Raw genomic sequence first — 6,000 nt, forward strand, 5'->3', positions numbered from 1 at the left:
GCCATGGCCTGGATTCAAGCCCGCGACTCCGCGCTGAGCAGGCCAACACCACTGCCACTAAGCAGCCATGGTGGGTACAGAGATGGAGGAGATATCAAGCGTGAAAAGCTTGCCGCTCTTTATGCACAATGCCTCATGACTTCAAGCGTACCAGAGAGCTCGATGAATGTCAACGCTATACTAATACATAAGAGGGAGACGTTAAAGAATTGAATAATTATAGGCCCATTAGCTTGCTTTCAGTGTTGTATAAATTATTCACCGAGATAGCCATATAATCAGGGCAACACTTGACTTCAATCAACCAAAAGAACAGGCTGGCTTCAAGAAGAGATATTTTATAATGGATCACATCCCTGTCACCAATCAGTAATTGATTAATGCGCGGAGTACAGTCAACCTCTCTATATGACTTTCATAAGCTGAAAAAGCAGTTGATTCAGTTCAGATACCAGCAGTCATAGATGCGTTGCGTTATCAAGGACTACCGGAGACATACGTGAATACCTTGAGATATATCTACAAAGAATCCACAGCTACCTTGGTTCTTCACAAGAAAAGTAGAAAGTTACTTATCAAGAAAGCGCTCAGGCAAGGAGACACAATCTCTCAAATGCTATTCACTGGATGCGCAGAAGTATTCAAGCTATTAGACTGGGAATTTTTAGGAGTAAGGATCAACGGCGAATATCTGAGCAACGTTCTGTTTGGAGATGGTATTGTGCTTACGAATTACAACAAATAATTGATGAGCTTAACCAAGAAAGTTTAAGAGTGGAGTCGAAGATTAATACGCAGAAGACAACTGTAATATTCAATAACCTGGCCAGGGAAAAAGAGTTCAGGACCGCTAGTCAGCCTCTAGAGTCTGTGAGGGAGTATTTTTACCTTGGCCAATTACTCACAGGGGACCCTGATCATGAAACGAAATTCACAGAAGAATAAAAATTGGTCGGAGTGCATACGGCAGACGTTGTCAGCTCCTGACTCGAAGATTATCATTATCATTAAACAGGATGGTGTACAATCGGTGCATTATACCGGTGCTGACATATGGGGCAGAAACTTGGATACTGACAAAGAAGCTTGAGAACAACTTAAAGGAACACTAAAGGTTAATATTAAGTCAACGTGAACTGTTGAAATACCATCCCAGAAACCTCGAAACGCTTGTTTCATGCGAACAAGAGACTTATTTTAAGAGAAAATGCGTTCTGAAGCGTCCGCATATACGTCTAGCGCAGTTCAAATCGCCCGCCCTCCGATCGAGGAGTGGTGACGTCATGGTCTCATAGTGACGTTGCGCCGTCGGTGAGTAAAACGGCGCCCGCAGACGGCCCTTCGGCTTTTCTCCGCAAAACTCAAACGCGCGGCCAGAAACAGAGCCAAGACAGAGCCGATAGCAGCGCGAAAGCGGAACTATGGTGGCCAGCGGAAGGGAAAGCGCGCGACGATAATCTGGTTCTTTATTTTATGACGCCAACTTCGACGCTCGTTGCAATGGACGACCCCGACAACGACACATTGGCTCGCGATGCTGGGCTCGACTTCAGCGATTTAAGCACTGACGAACGTGACCTGCTGCTGAGGGCTCGCGCTGCCGTTGCGTACTACTACGACGGTAACTGCATGTCATGGCTGTACATATTCGCACGTTTGTAGCTTTTCCTTCGTGAAAACAAAATGCCGCACTCAGCGCCGCATTTTCGTCCTGCAGTTCGTGCGCTTCGGAGAATGCAGGCAAGACCGACGGAACAGCGCTACCGGAAAGCATTGCTTTGAAAAGCCCTCCACACCACTTCAGTAAGTCGGCGTTGAACTCGTAATCCTCTGGACGAAAGTGCAGCGAGCACACTATGCGATTGTTTGGCTCTTTGCCAACGCGCTGTGGCAGAGGTACGGCTCTAAACCACTTCGAACGGAGAGGTTCACTCGTTGGCACACAGTGATAAGTAACGTTGTATTCGCCGCTGCAACTGCCCTTGGCCAAGTTCCGCAGACCGTTCGCGCATCCCACGACATCACATGGACGTGGCATTCTCGCTGATTGTTCCAAATGCAAGTTTCGTGAGCCAGCAGAACCAGTGCAGCACGATGCGATGACGAAACAACTGAAACTCCAAAGCGCGCGCGGCGCAGAGTCGAGGACGCAGAGTCGAGCGAAAACGAAGCCTTTCGGCCACCCATACTACTCGAAGGTAACGTCAAAATGTTATTTTTTTCTTAGGATTGAACAGAAGTAGTCAAGTAGCCATTTCTTCCGTCTTATAACCTAATGAAATTATCTTTTGAATACGAGTAGTTGAGTACTAGTGACATAAATTATGATGAGGAGTGCCTTCGTCATCGGGCTAGTACCGGAATGTCACTGGGGGGTCTCAAATCGTGTCATGCATTTACCTCAATTTCCCGGTTACTAAAGCTCTGTTCGCGATTATATTGACGCCTTAGACGTTCTAGAGCATTGCTTTATCACTTTAATTTGACTTCATAGTAACCTTAGTGTCCCTTTAAGGACCGCGCAAAGAGCGATGGAACGAAGAATGCTAGGCATAACGTTGAGAGACAAGAAGAGAGCGGAGTGGATCAGAGAGCAAACGGGGATAGCCGATATTCTAATTGACCTTAAGAGAAAAAAAAAGAGCTTTGCAGGCCATGTAATGCCTCGGGTATGTAACCGGTGGACCATTAGCGTTACAGAATGGGCGCCAAGGGAAGGGAATTACAGTCGAGGACTGCATAAAACTAAGTGGGGTGATGAAATATGAAATTTGCAGGTGCAAGTTCGATCAGCTAGCGCAGGACAGGAGAAATTGGAGATCGCTGGGAAAGGCCTTAGTCCTGCAGTGGACATAAAAATGATGATGATGATCTACACAGCGCAAAATTGAGACAGTGGCAGCGGATTTGCGACATCATCCATAACCTTGCCAAAAAGCATGCTGACACTCAAGTTAGCTTCATTTCGCGTTTTACGAAAGCAGTTTTGAAAACATTTAACGAAAACGCCAAGGTTTCAGTGTTTCTGTCACAGAAAACTCGGCATTGGTTGCAGTTTCGTAATTTCGGCTGTGTGATTGTGACTCGTTATTACACACTAAGCGAAAATGCACCTTTACGATGGTTTATCGTGTCGACAACTCACCCCTTTACACCCATAGAAAAGGGTGCTTAAGCGAACTAATACACCCATCTGAAAGGAAGACTTTTCTTTAAATTGCACCCTTTCCCACAACGTGTTTGCCAAAATTTTTCAGGATATATTTTATTATATTACTACCTTAGTCTTTCGAACATCCGCAAAAGTAATCCCGAAGTGCTTATTTATTATTATTTATGTACAATACTGCTAGCCCTTAGTAGGGGCCGTGGCAGGGTAGGATTGGCATCAGTACACATTAAAATAGCAAAACAGTAAACGAATAAAGAAAACACCTGCATACGGGTTAGATGGTGCATTCCAGATCGACGGAAAATAAGCGCACTGGAAGACACACATAACATCCGAGAAAGACACGGGACAGGCGCTAATGAAAACAAAACTTGAAGAGAACGTTATACATGAATAGTAAACACAATTATGGCAGTACAAAGCATTAAAAACAAGAAATGGCACAGAACCGATTTAGCACACTATTCAATAAACGCCCGAAATTGGTCCACGTCGTAAACTTCAACTAACTTACTATCAAGGTCGTTCCGCTGAACTACCGAGCGAGAGAAATGGAGTATTCAAAAACATTGTTTTTTGTTTGAAAAGGAAGCAAAGTTAAATTATTTCTGCGTCTCGTAGCGTAGGAGAGAGAATGTGGGACGTATTCATGAGTGTTGCTTTTTAATTTGCTTTTAACAGCTTTAAACGCAAGCGCGCTAATTTATTTCTCTCTGATAATGCCCTCAAACATGCTCTTTCCCTTAATTCCTTAATGGACGCAATGCCATATTGGTTGAAAATGAACCTGACTGCTTTCTCTTTCACCCGTTCTAGTATACTGATATTAACATAAGTAATGGATTCCATATTATATTGCCATGTTCAAGAAGAGGTAAAACAAGATATTTGTAGGATAAAAGTTTACCGTCCTTAGAGGAAATGCAAAGACATCGCTTCAAATAATGTAGTTTGGTCATGGCAATAACAGCAATGTACTTAATATGACAGTCCCAACGGAGATCGTGAGTTATGTGAAGACCTAGATATTTGAATTCGGAAACTCGAAGACGTTGGTTACTAAAGTTGGCTGAATAGTAGAATATCAACGGACGCGTCTTATTTGTAATGGTGAAAACAACACTTTTAGCGTAATTCGCAAACATCTGCCTGGTATCACACCACTTCAATAGGCACTTGAGTGCAACGTTCAGTTTACCTTGATTATCATGTGAATTTAGAACAGAATACAGTACACAGTCATCAGCATAGAATCGGAGTTTTGCGTTACAACTATCAACAGTGTCATTTATATAAGGCCGAAAAAGTAAGGGTCATATCGGAACGCTGAGGTACCCGTAATACAATTGGTATAAATTTAAGTGATCAATCGTTTCAGCATGTGGGCACAAACGAAAGTTTGTCAAACACGGCACGAAACAGCCCATTTTTATCCAACCAGGTTTTGAGAGGAATGTATGCCGAAGGTAACTTAAAGAAAATGCTTTGATACCTAGAGGAATTATCTGTTCTTCCTTTTGAGAGTGGGTGCCTTGGTCTTGTTCAGCTTTTTGTTAGGCAACTTGTCTCCCAGTTATTCTTCTTTCCTGATGTAAACCGTCCGTTGATATGAGCGATGTCCGATTCGATTTATCAATTGCCATCCAGAAATGATTGCGTCGTCATCTGTCAGAGATGTACCAACGGCTTCCTGGTGCTTCTAGAAAGAAGTTACTGAAGGCTTTTACTTTCTAATGGCTCGATGTACTCTGGATTATATTTTCACTACACCCCGCAAAGAAATTTCTGCTGCACTCATAGGCACATTATTTCCTGTTCCCCATTATCGTGCGCCTTACTTGGACTGCTATTACATAGATGTAGTTAAACGACTCCGTTGAATTGACCCCTCCAACGACATAACTGCAGAGAATAATGCATCAGCTTTTGAGTGCAGTAGCGCCACTAGCTGCTCGGATACGCTAACGCCACGCTCTACAGTGCTTCAGTTCACCTATAAATCAGAGCCAAGGTGAAACAAATTGAAGCTAGCAGGAACATGTGAAAAACAGGAAGGAGAGCAGAAAAGTAAATGTCTGTTTCTATTTTATGACAGGGGGCGCCAGCTCCACGATAAATGCTGTGTTCTTATCCGTACGAGATTCCTCCGAACGCATCTGCGAATGTTTATACTTACCAATAGACTGCATGACACAGCAGAAGATTACTGCATATTATATTGCGCCAGTCCCGATTCTACACCAGAAAGAACATGAGCCAGAATGACTATGATTGGCTGACACGCTATGATTTGCTGACGATTGGCAGCTGATCTATGAAGCAACACCGAGCTGAAACAACCAAAATGACGACGAGGATTGAAACTGAAAGGCATGTTAGGAAATGAAAAATAAAGGTAGGTGTTTCTACTTCGCCACCGTAAACGCCATGTATAAAAAGTAACAGGCTGACATTCATAGCCTACTGTGACCATATGATGTCCTTGCATAACGACTTGACGCAAGCTTCTGGAAAAAACACACTTACGACTTTTTACTTGGTTGAAATGGTGAAGTGCCGAATACCTTCAGATTCTGCGAGATACATGTTTTTCATAAAAAACCCATTTAGCCCCCCGAAATGAATGAGACGGGGCACTAAGAGCGTCCTGCTAACGAATGCACTCATTGTCGAAAATTTCAGAGAAAATGATGTAAAAAGAGTGTTTGGACACCCAATCCACTCGCGTGGGTATATTTCTCCCTAGAGTTCACCCGTCTTCAAATTTGCGACTACGCTATGCGCGTTAATGATAATTATTGTTAATAGGCTTGTAATTATTCTTAGCC

Source organism: Dermacentor andersoni, chromosome 6 (assembly GCF_023375885.2).
Source record: "Dermacentor andersoni chromosome 6, qqDerAnde1_hic_scaffold, whole genome shotgun sequence".
Lineage (NCBI taxonomy): Eukaryota > Metazoa > Arthropoda > Arachnida > Ixodida > Ixodidae > Dermacentor > Dermacentor andersoni.